This window comes from Peromyscus californicus, unplaced genomic scaffold, assembly GCF_007827085.1.
Source record: "Peromyscus californicus insignis strain IS unplaced genomic scaffold, ASM782708v3 Scaffold_3__1_contigs__length_106647218, whole genome shotgun sequence".
NCBI lineage: Eukaryota > Metazoa > Chordata > Mammalia > Rodentia > Cricetidae > Peromyscus > Peromyscus californicus.
In genome coordinates this window covers 56,609,193-56,621,676 of record NW_026294551.1, presented here as the reverse complement: position 1 = coordinate 56,621,676, position 12,484 = coordinate 56,609,193, and the positions used below count along the sequence as shown (strand labels likewise).

Below are 12,484 nucleotides of genomic sequence, written 5' to 3'. Positions count from 1 at the left end.
AAAACCAGGCACATCCTAATGCATAAGTGCATAGGACATTTTTAGGACGTATGTAGAGCTCAATTTATACAGGTGGCTTTGTCGTGTAAGAGCCTTGCAACCGTGTCTGATTCATTGTCCGTTTTACAGAGTGTTGTAGGCTATGTAGAAGGTGGTCAGACTAGGAGGACTTATAGTAGGGAAGGTTCTAGACAGTCATTATAGTATCTTCCCACCCTAACTGGAAGAGCTAAAGCCCATGGCACTACCTCTTCCCCTCTGCTTCCTCAAGGCTTGCAGACAGGAAGGTGTTGGCTTCTGAAAACTGGTCATGAACCCAAGGTCACCCAGGAAAGACTTTCCTGGCAGGAACTTTTCTAAATGAATCTCTGTGTAAATTTGGAAGGGTGGGAAATAAGCCACACTTCCTCTTCCCCTTTGGAGGAAAGATAATTGCACAGTAGAGGAGAAAGGGGTGGATCAGTTGCCTGGAATTTCTGAAATTTTCTTTGAACAACTCAAATGGATAAGATTCTGGCTAAGTCTTTCTGGGTGCTGAGACGCAGGCTTTGTTTTGAGAACACCCTCGTGCTGGAGAAGAAAGATACTGGAAATCTAGTTCTAGGAATCCCAGAGGAGGTACCTACCAGCTCCATGGCAGCATTAGCCATATATTTACAGAATATCACTATGAGATTCTGAGTACTTGTAGGGAAACAAGTGCTGTGGTTAACCTCCCTTATATACAATGTCTGGCCCCTGGGAAGGGCCAGCAACATAACGTGTCTAGATTCAATAGCAATTTTTTAAGTTCTAGGGTCTCTAAGACCTTGTTCTGTCTCTTTTCTATGAAGAATGTGAGGGTGGGTGGGTTCCTTCCCTTCTCCATCATCATGTTATTCATGGTATGTCTGAGACTTTTACCCAGGTGTCCAGATCACTAGGAGATAGAAGACCCCTGGGTTATGCTATAAGCACAGATTTTCCTGTTTGCAACCTCAACTTACCCATGTGATCTGAGAAGCACCCCCCTTCCTCTGGCCATCACATCTCTGACCATGGGCAGGAATGCTGAGTTTGACTTTTAAGGATATGACTGTCTCAAAATCATAAGCATCGTCTAAGTGAGTCAGTGACCTGGGCTTCTGTGATGCAGCAGAGAAAGTGTTTTTCAGGGTAAAAGTTTGCCTTGTGGTTTAACTCTTTTTTTTTTACTGAAGAGTGGGTTCCATGGGGCTTCCACACATACAAGGAAGCACAGCCTGCTAATGAGCTGCCTCATTTCTGCTTTGCACTCGAGGATTTCATGCAGAACGCTAGAATGCAGTGAGTCACCTGACCAGCTTGTGGAGACAGCCTTCCCTCTTCTTTCACATATATGAGTGCTTTCTCATCTGCCTACATTCAGGAGAGGGGAAGGCGTTCACAGACCCTTTCCAGGTCATCGAGGAGTCATTTATCCAACCCACTGTCTTTTAGTAATAACACATGCATCCATCCCAGATAAGGGAGGATCTCCCAAGGGTTTAAAAATCGCCAGAAGGCGCCGTGTTATTTTGGTTCTTTTATTACATTGTGAACATTGGTACAAGGTTAAATACACAGAGAGAGAGACATCTGAAGGCTGCAAAGAGCATACACATCAACATGTTTGTACATACAAAAAGGTACAGAGACACTGACAGAGCGTACAGATACACATACAATACAGACAACAGGCACAGGATGTGGCTGCATCCTACTACATTCTACATGAAACAGGATAGGGTACAGAGAGCAGATGAAAGTTGGCAAACATCACAGTTTAACATAACCAACATCCATTTTCAGTATACCTTCAACAACAGCACACAAAGCATTATTGCATCTCTAGGGACTAAGAAGGTCTAGGGAACCTCAAAAGATTGTTGGGGGCCATCTCAGGCTGGGCTTGGAGAGTAAGAAAAAAACAACACAGGTAACAATGTAAGAAAAGCCAGGTGAGGAAACCCATCAAGCTAGGTGGGAACAGTGGGGAGTTGGATCCTCAAAGGCACCAAATCCTCCAGAATCTAAGTGATAGAAAGATGATTAAAACTTTGTCTCTGTGGCTCAACTGACCACTGTCCAGACCCCTAGTCTACACTCCATGTCGTTCCTCCAGCCTCCTTTGACAAATTCAGGGCTTGGAAATGACCAAAGAGGACTCTGCTCTTACTTTGTTGTGTGGTTAGGTTCCCAGCACTGGATAATAAGCAAAGGCTATCAGTCTGTGTGTTGAGAACTTCCGATCAAAGCCTCCATGCTCTCAGTCACAGGATTCCAGCTCCAGCTCAGCCACCAAGCAGCTGAACTATCATAGGCAAGTCACTTTACCTCTCCAGGCCTATGCTTCTTTGTCTGTAATATGACAGTCCTAGCTGGGAAATGACCTTTAAGACTTTTCAACGAAGTGATTATCAAAGACAATCTAGCTTCTCAACCCATCTGCTCCCAGTTCCCACGCACATCCCCAGTGAGGTCTGTGAGGCATGACAACCCTGCTCCCCATACCCATGTGTATCCTCAATGAGGTTCTTGAGGCATGGCTCTGTGCTCAAACCAACCGCAAAAAAGGCTACACCTTGTCCTACTGAGAGATGGCTTTAGGAAGTTGGGGGTCAATTAGGGTATCTAAATAGGTTAGATGTGACCCCAGGACCCAAACCTGATGGAAGCTGCTTTTACTTTGGACCATCTGCACCATCACACATCAGAGTAGATGGACTGAATCTAGAGGTGCTCTTCAAGTATTGCACCCTCTTCCTGTGTTCCTGAGGCCCAAGGTGAAGTCCCTCTGAAGAACCAATATGGAAAAACAAGGTGATTTGGTATCAAGGAATTATCCATTTCCTAATAAAGCCCTGGTGAGAGGACAACAGTCCTTTACCATGTCTATCCATCATTACTTCCCTTGTCCCCTCTAATTCCACCATCAAGGGAAGAAACAAAATCCCCCTTCCCATGCCCCTGACACCACTGGAGCCTTAAGAGTGTGTGAAGAGAGGCTTCTTTTCTCTGATTATCTCAAGGGGTGGTGGTCCACCTCATTTTCATTTCTCCACACTTCAGAAGCATGACCTTGTGAGCATCAGAGTGGTCTTTGTTTCACTTCCTGTCTCTCCTTTGGCCTGTAGCACCTACAAAGGGTGCTGCCAGCCCAGCAGCCTCCTATTCCTAGAGAGGGCATTACATCACCCCTGGGCTTTTCTCTTCAAGTATGTGGCAAGCCTCGTTAATTCCTGTAATTAGCTCTGAGCCCTTTAATTGTCTTTTCCATCTTGAGGATGGCATCTGTTTGCTTGGCTCAAGAGCAATGTTTTAGTCTATGTTCTTTAATCCTTTAGTCCTGGTCTCTGAAGTCAAACAGACTTGAATCCAAGTCCACTTACCAGCTGTGGGATCACAGTCAGTTGCTTAACTCCACAGCTTCCTCTCTAAGGCAGGATTCTCGGAAACACCCACAGGCCAGCCCTAGTGAAGACTGAAGGCACTTGTACATGTAAGGACCCATAATTCCTGGCACATAGCTCATCTGAAAGTATCTCCCACTTTGCCTCCTGGGTTCTCTGTGTGTCTAAACACACTCCATATTGATCTAACTATTTCCAACAGAACTTTCTGAGGTGATGGAACCTCCAGTACAACAGCCGCTAGCCGCATGATCAAACATGGCTAGTGTAACTCGGAAAATGAATTTTTAATTTAATTTCATTTGAATTAATTTAAATTTTAACAGTTGTCTATGACCAGAAACTCCTATACTAGAATATGCAGAACACTTTCCCTATGAATATATCTCTTCTACATATAAGAGGAGGGCTGGCCTCATGAACACATAAAAATGTGTTATAAAATGTGTCCTGGGCTGGGGATGGACAATCGATGCCATCATGGAACATTAGATAGGTTAGATCACTTCTGTGCCTTGGATTTCTCATCCCCAATATTGCTTTCCAGTGTTCCAAGATCCCTTCCTCTGGGTGCTTCTGTATATAAACACACAGACTGGACATAACATTACTACTGGGGGCTGGTTCTGTTGACAATGACTACAGTGTGAAGCTACCTAGAGTTTTATAGCTGCTGGCCATTCTTGGGCTCTACAAGGCTGCCTTTCCAAACCGCCTCGGCCAATACCTGCTATATGTTGAGAAGGGTTCCCAAGTGACTTTGGAACACAGCCTGTGAGGGTGTGAGGCAGACTGAAGAAATGGAGGAGAGCATGCATGTGGCATTGGTTGGGTCCCTTAGCCAACACTTCCTGGAGTAGCCTGTCCAACTGTCTGCTGAGACCTCAAACTTCGCCAGCTAATGTATTTACCTTTACCTTTAAGTGTAAGGTGTTGCTTCCTGTCAATGCTCTGAGTGGGTATGAAATCCTAGTGTTTGAATCTGTAGCCTAGTCTAAATGCCTAAGTAGCTGAAGGTTCTTCAGTTGAGGCAGAGGTTCTTAGAGCCTGCCAATTATCTCGTGAAGAGAGTCCTAGGGAGGACATGATTGAGAGTGAAGCACAGCTAATGTGTTGTCTCTATGTGTTGGTGTAATGCACAGAGTAGTCCTCTAGATCAGCTGGACCAGTCTGGAAGAGGGCGTTCCATCACCCTTCTAGGGATGCCCCTCTGCCTGCTGTTTAATGTGTGCTTGGGCAGCAGTGAGGACCAAATGAGTCTCTCCAAGCTCCCAGCTCTACCTTTCTCAACTCAATGATGCCTTAGATTCTAGATATTTACTGCTCCAGGGTGGACCCTGGCCTCACAGCATTCCCCTCTCCTCTTTTAAGAGAGACTTCTTGGCTAGGTGTTAACCCCATCACTGTGTTGCTGCTGAAGGAGAGGTGTGGCCTCAGCGGTTGCCAGCTCCATGTCTGGAGGCTCATGGGCTGCTCTGTGGACAGAAGAGCAATGTGGCAGCATCTTCCACTCATCCCTACCTCACTCTCTCCACGTGACTGATAACAATGACAAGAAAGTAGCAGCCACACTCATCAAGAACACTATACCTTGGATTAAACTAAACATTGAAGATCCATCACCCCACCAAATCATCAAGAAAATCTGTGATGGTTAGGATTCAGGTTCAAAACAAGCAAGTAGCTCCTGAAGAGTCGTAAGATTTTATTACATCCCTATGTGAAAAGCTTAACCCGACCCTTCCTTTCTGGTCCTTTCCCCTCTATTCCCTCTCTTCCCACAGTGCTTTCCACCTCCTTTGACTCTTGAAGGAGGCTCAGGGAAGAAGACAGGAGTTTTGGACTCCTTCATGCTGGAAACTGTTTCAGTGTCCATAACTATGGCGGGGGGGGGGGGGGGTGAGAAGCAAACAGAATGTGGCCTGCATGGATATTCTTTGTTCTTCATTGTTTTAAAGCTTAGGAAATTATAGAAATAAATCCAAATTTCTGACTCCTCTAGAAAGAAAATAAGAAGCAGTGGTAACATGGAATTTTGAGGAAGAATGGAAGTTAGGTGGCTCCTTTAGGTGTGGCCATGCTTTTCAGGTTGCCACAGACCTCCGCACTCCTGTGGCTTCCCATCTTACCCCTGTTGCCCCAGTCTGCACCTGTCTATGGTAGATATTCGAATTTGTACCCCCGATTTGGCAACTTTCAAAATCTCTTTCAGCCCCCTTTGTTATTTTTACATAGTGATAAATCAAAGTCAAGATAGCCGTCACTGGAGAACTTACTTTGAAATTTTGTCAGTGGTGGTATGAAGGATGCTAAAGGGATTTTCACTGGCATTAGAGTGGTTGGGAAGAAAATGATGGCACAAGCATGGGCTCCCTGTTATGGACCTGGGAATCTTGTCAAATTGGATAGTTGCTTGGCCAATGAGGAAGTCCATGTTTCTTAGATCCAAGCAGGTCAGTTGTAAGTGTTGTTGCAAAGTGGGTAGTGGGCACCAGGATAGCAGATACCGGATCCTTCTCTACATATGCTAGGCCATCAATAAACAATGTGATAGATGATAGATAGATAGATAGATAGATAGATAGATAGATAGATAGATAGACAGATGCATAGGCAAATCAGTGGATGAGCTTATGGATGAGTGTGAGTATGGGCCAGATATAAAAGAGGAACTCTGAGAATTTGCTTTGGGAATTCTCCATACAGAGATGGCCTTAATAACTGACTCTTCTTTCCCTTAGCTTCTAACTGTGTGATTTAAAAGTCTGGCCTGCAGCCAAAGCAGCACAACTGTTATACATTCCATAGATAAATCAATCCCTTGATGGCTTAAAATGAAGGGGATGGAGAGAATGTGGGCCCCAAATATGAGCTAACATGCCCACTTACTTCTCAGGGATGACATGGAGGCTGAGCCATGTCACAAACATGCTCGGCATCTGTCATCACATCACACATGTCAGACCACGGTATGCCTAGGACACGGGATACAGCTATCACAAGAGGGGCTCTGAGAGAGTATCATGGGCATAGGGCTCCTCCTTGCAACATTCAGGCAATTGGCATAGGAAGGGGGCAGAGGAGACTATGGTACATGTGATAGCCGTCCGGGATCTGATGCATGGGCTAGCTTCTCTTCCTCTCTTTCTCCCCTGCTCTGCAACATGGGGGAGAGCCTGCAGTTCTCCTGGCTGCCATGAATCCAAGGATCTTTACTCAATGCACCTTAATGGCAACTGTGGGCAGAATGGTTTTGCTCTGAGGTTTTGGCTTCCCAGAACCAGAGCTGTGAAAAATCTGCTGGAGGCAAGTCAGCACCTTTCCACTCCTTACCTGTTTTTTGTTTTGTTTTTGTTTTGTCCTAGAAGCCCAGTCTCTCAGTGAAACACAGGCTATGGGGCTCAGAATGGCTTGTCACCTTCACCAGAAAGTCAAGGTCCTCGGCCAGTAATAGTCAGTTCCTTTCGGAATGAAGATTTTGATGATGACAATGGCCATTTTCTGACTCTAGGGGCTTTGACTCAGTGGATTACAATTTGAGCCTGAGGAATCACGTGATTCTGACACACAGCCAGGCCAGGCGATTTGTTGAGGAGACCGACACTGTCTCCAATTTATGCAGTATCTGCTCCTGCTGTTCCTGCCCTTCTCAAGACCCCTAATGAACTCTCTGTTCACTCAAAGTTCTGTATGTGTGCAGAGTTGAGGCACTGGGGAGCAGGGTGTTCACTGTTAAGTAAAATAGTAGCACATTTAATATACCAACGCCCTAGCTAATGGATTATCAGTAAACCAGGAAACAGAAGAGAAGAGCTATGTTTTGTAGAACAAGAGAGTTTTGCTTTGCTTTGTTTGGGTATGGGGAGTTTAGACAGGGTCTTGCTCTAGGCCTTATATAGTCCAAGATGACCTCTAAAATCCAGCCACCCTTCTGTCCCTTCTCCCAAGTTCAGAATCACAGGTGTGACTATGTCATGCCAGTTTTGTTTTGTTGTGTTTTATACAGGTTGTTGTCACCTAGCCCAGGCTGACCTCAAACTCAGGAGATTATTCTGCCTCCACCTCCCTCATGGTGGGGTTACAATAATATGTTACCATACCGTAAGGAGACCAGGGACTTAAGGGTTAGGTTGTAGGAGCCAGCCACATGAGGTAAAGGGTCTGGACAAAGGACATCATACTAAAGAAGGAACACAGGGTCTGTTGCCAGTGGGAAGAGGACCCTCTGGCTCAGCACCAAGTGTGTGAACAGCAGGGAAGAGGCGGGCACCCCGGCTCAGCCCCCACCTCATATACCATGTGACTGAGTCCCGCCTTCTGCATGGAGAGCCCGACTTAATTGGTATTTCTTCTAATTATCAGATTTAATCACCACCTCTCCAGTGAGATAATTTTTAACTCAAATGAGAAATTAGTATTATAAAAGAGCAAGTATGAAAAAAGAACAGAATCCAGCGAGGGACGCTTGTTAAAGTGACTCTGGGTACTGGCACTTTACTTCCTTTGCCATTCAAGCCATCTTAAAGGTTCCCGGAGGTCTGGGGTCTCTGGGCAGACTCCTGTCAGCTCTCTCCAACTGGGGGAGGAGTCCTTAGCTTGCTGTCATGGTAGTGAGGCTGGGGTCCATGCCTCTAACTGGCTCTGGCTCTTCTTCATTGTTGCCTACCATTTGGTGCCCTTGGGGGTCCTGCTGCAGGATCCACAGAAGAAAAACCAAAGACTTCCTTTGGGCTTTGTGTGTGTGTGTGTGTGTGTGTGTGTGTGTGTGTGTGTGTGTGTGTGTGTGTGTGTGTGTGTATACCTAAAACTATCAGTAGGATTTTATGTTTGGCCAGCTAGTCAAGTGGCCACAGTAAACAAGAGATGGCCTTGCTCCATAAATGAGGGTGGTCTCCAGTGTGCACAGTAGTGACTGGCCAAAGCTTCTGGAACAATTTTTACAAGGATGGAAAAGTTTAACGAGTTCCAGTGCTGGGGAGGTCAGGGAAGAGGGTCCCGAGCTGCTGTCAGAAGGCAGCCAATGTCAAGTGAGCCAGCTTCCGTATTTCCTCCCAGCTGCCGTGGGGGGTTTTCTGAGGGAGGTTAAATGACTTAGAAGCTGCAGGGTGAAGGGCAGATAGACTCATGAAGGTAGTGGAGTGGGGACCAACAAAAAAGCATGATGAAGAGAAGGTAGGGGAAGGCTGCTGCAGACTGGATTTGAAAGGAGCCTTTACAGGGGTCTGGCATCAGGGGGATGCATGCTGGATACCCAGACCCAGAGGAGGCTTCCCTTGCCTCAGCCTGCCCTTGTCAGTCTTCACCTGACACCTGGACAAGGGTCAGGGGTCAGCAACTCTTGGTGCAGAGTAGTTGAGATGGGGTAGAGAGGAGGCAGTGCTTCCTGAGGTTCCCCATGCAGAGGTCTGTACTGGGTGCTGCATGCATTCACTCTCCACAACATCATTAGGATATAGCCATCACACCCTCACTTTATGAACAAAACTCAGAACATTTGGGTTGTCTGAGGGGTCATGTGGTTTGCCCACAGTTAACTAACTTACTGTTAGTTAAGGGAGATAGATCTGAGACTGTTGGACTCTTAAGGCAGACCATTGGCCATCAATCCATCAACACAGCATAGGTAGTTCTCCGGTCAAGAAACCATGGCTGGGTCCATGAAATGGCTTACCAGCTATAGGTACTTTCACTTAGGCCTGGCTTTGATCCCAAGATCCCACAAAGTGGCAGGAGAGAATAGGCACCAGAGAGCTGTCCTGAAACCTCCATGCATGTGCCGTGGTTTATGCAAGTGCCTCCAACACCTAATACATAAATGAATGAATGAAGGGAGGGGGTGAATCATGACTTCCCTGAGTATACATAATGCTGTTAGAGCTATGGGTGCTGTGGGCCCTAGATTGAGCAGCAGGAGACTGAGTGCTTTGGAGACTGTGTCTTTGGCATCAGTGGGCATACATTTCATCCTCCTTTGACTGGGCATACTTGGATAACTCCAAGAAAAAGGGGGAAGATCCAGGCAGAACCACCACTCCCCTCACCCCAGACTCGAATGACATCATATTTCATGCCCAGCATCTTCCACAGCTTCCCTGCAGTTCATGCACCTCGACACTAATTTTCAAGTGGGTATAGAGTCCCTGCACATAAGGTACCCAGGGCCCTTTGAACCCTACCTTTCAACCCCATTCCTGACCCTAATCAAAAGAACACCTGCTGGGCTGTTTTCTTTGTGGCTCTTTACCTCAAATCTTTTCCTTTCCAGTTATACCCTCTGCTGCCAAAATCCACCCTTCCTTCTTTCTATGACCTCTCCCTGGTCCATTGTATGGACAGCAGATATTTTTCCTGGGCCATTGAGAGTGCTGCAGAGATGGGCTTGCTCCCCAGCTCCCATTTCCCCGCCTTGAGTATTGTCTCTTAGAGAATATATTTTCAGAGAGGAGGCTGACTGAGGAGGGATCCCAAAAGAGCCTAGGCTAGTGGTTCATTCCCTCACCATATAGTCCCAGGCTTATGGAAAGCCCCCTTTCTCTGCCTTGCACCCTCAGTGAATGGAGGAAGCCTGCAGACTGGACATTCTCTTTGGGTGCATGCTTTTGCTTGGGCTTCCTAGCTCCCCAGGAATTCACTCCCATTGCCTATCCACTCACACCCCATCAGGATTAATCAGGACTGCTTGTCTGCTCTCATTGAGAGGATGGGAGACAGTGCTGAACCTCAGATGAAGCTGAGCATGTGGGCTCCTAGCGACTGCAGAAGTCTGTAAGTCATTCTTCTGATTTAATTAGATGCACACTGACATTGCACTCCCTGAACCTCACTGAGGTAGCAGGGAGACCACATGTAGCTGTCCAGTTGACCTAGGATGCCCTCATCTATCCAGGCCCATTGCAGGGGAATCCTGCTCCCATTTATTCCCACCATCCCTCTGACTTCCCCTTCCTCTTGTCCCTCCTTTTGTCTGACCCCTACTCACTTGGACTTGATTGGGCTCACACTGCTGATGATATTCATCTTTTCTTCCACTCTCATCCTGTGGCCTCAAACCCTTGAGTACCAACAGGCCAGTGGGTGAATTTGGCTCCACCTCTCTGCTCAGGAACTTGGGACACAGGCCAAAGACTAGGCATCCTTGGCATGTATGAACAAAAAGGACAGTAGAGGCAATGTCTGCCCCATTAAGCTGTGACTCTGGCCTCCTCTGACCATGAAGAAATCATGGTACTATCCTGTCTGTTTTGCTGGTGGAGGAAGGTTATGAGGAATGCTTGGGAACTTTTGTCCTCCACAGACAGTGGGCATTTGGGGCTGGCTAATTTCTTGTGTGTGGTGGTGGGGCATCACAGACATGGTGTTCTGCCCATTGTAGGCTATTCAGCAGTATCTCTGACTTTAACCCATTGCATGCCAGGAAATTGGCATCAGTCTAAGCTAAATCAGTCAAAAATGCCTTCAAACATTACTATATGTTCCCAGCCAGCCGCATTGCCACCAGCTGAGAACTACTGTGGAAGCTCGGCTTCTCTGTTGGGCATCTACGAGGCTGTGTGCTTGGGAGTTCAGGTCCTGTATGCCAGAATGCTTGCTATGCCTGCCCTTGGGCTCTGTCTGCTGCACTTAACTCTCTGAGTGGTTTTTTTTCCCCTTCCCATTTTGCAAATGGGGTCATTGCCTACTTCCCAGGATTAATGAGAAGAACAAATGAGATACAAACTATAAAGTACCATATAGTATTACATGAAATATGTTTAATCACTACTCTGTTATTATATGCAAATAAGACTGCAGCTAGATACTCAAGGGAGAGTTAATTTTAAGTGATGATGAAAGAAGGGAAGACAGAAATCCAGTAGATTGGATTGGGAGGTTTGTGTGAAAGTATGTAAAGGGGAGAGGAGCTGGATGGTTGGGACAGGTGAAAATGACAAGCAAGCTGCAGGAGATTATTGTAGTAAGTGGAGCCCTGGAACTGCATGGGGGCCAGGAGACTGGGGGCTGGTCTGGGGCTGTTTCCCTAAGTAGAAGGAATGCTTTGAGCCATGGCGGAAGGGCTCTGTCTCCGGGGTTGAAAGGCAGGTGTAGTGAGATGGGGTGTTGGGGAAGATCAGAATATTGGAGATGTCTTGGCCAGCTCAAGAGAGAATGCCAGGAAGGGGAACCCATCCAGGTGTGGAAGCCTCCCGGATGAAAATGGGGACAGCTTTAGAGAGAGGCTGGCAGACCGACACCTGCTCTCTTGGCAGCTCAGGGTTTCCTACCCTGTCCTCTGGGAAGGGTGCTCTGGCTTTTCTTGGGGGACCATCTGTTTCTTCACTTTCTCCAGGTTGTGACAATGGGTTGAGGATGAGCACCTCACTCAAGCAAAGCCAACCACAGCTGCTGAACTCCGGCCTTGGTGCTCCTCCTATACACGACATTAAGATGCACGTGTTTTCTACTGAGGCTGCTAACCAGGACCCTCCCTGATAATGGGGCCAGCAGAGAACAGAGATGGATTAGTGATGCTAACATCTGTCCACCAGGATCCTGCCATGCCTGAAGCCTGATTACCTCCAGCCTCAGGTATTTTTTTGGTTAAAATGAAATCACACATTCCGTTATAGGTTTTTGCTTAGTCCCACTTGAGTTGGTCTTCTCTAGTGATGTGCAGACTCTGTGTGGGAAAGCAGCCAAAAGACTGGCGAAAAATTAAGAGCCCACCTTGGGAGTAGAGTCCACCCTCATCTTTTACTCTCCATGATAAGAAAATACTGAACAAGATAATGATAAGGATCTTTCCCAGCAGTAAACAAGACAATTCTCCCACTCTTACAGCCAGGTATCCAGGTTTATAAGTATTAGGCACCAAGATTTCCCCAGATCCAAGAAGGGATAGTGCTCTCCTACTCTATGTGGGCTGGCCCTGGGCAACGCAGTATAGTCTGAGAAGGTTCTCTCCATTGGTGAGCATCACCTTCTCTCTCCACTGTTACAGTATTCCAGGCTTTTCATCCCAAAGGCATCCTGACCTCCCATACTACTCAAACTAATATCAGTTTTTTTGTCCTTCAGTTTGAATAATATTGAAACTC

General features: G+C 46.7%; 1 protein-coding gene and 1 long non-coding RNA gene across 3 annotated transcripts in view; one reads left to right on the top strand and one right to left on the bottom strand.

Moving 5' to 3' along the window:
* The window catches only part of Shisa6 (shisa family member 6), a 314,399-nt gene that overhangs the window by 53,119 nt on the left and 248,796 nt on the right, over nucleotides 1–12,484 (bottom strand). The gene's annotated exons all lie outside the window — the stretch shown is intronic.
* The window catches only part of LOC128121857 (uncharacterized), a 223,959-nt gene that overhangs the window by 93,235 nt on the left and 118,240 nt on the right, over nucleotides 1–12,484 (top strand). The window contains exon 3 of the long non-coding RNA XR_008222276.1: nucleotides 11,737–11,975. This is a non-coding gene — a long non-coding RNA (uncharacterized LOC128121857). The remainder of the gene's footprint in view (nucleotides 1–11,736; nucleotides 11,976–12,484) is intronic.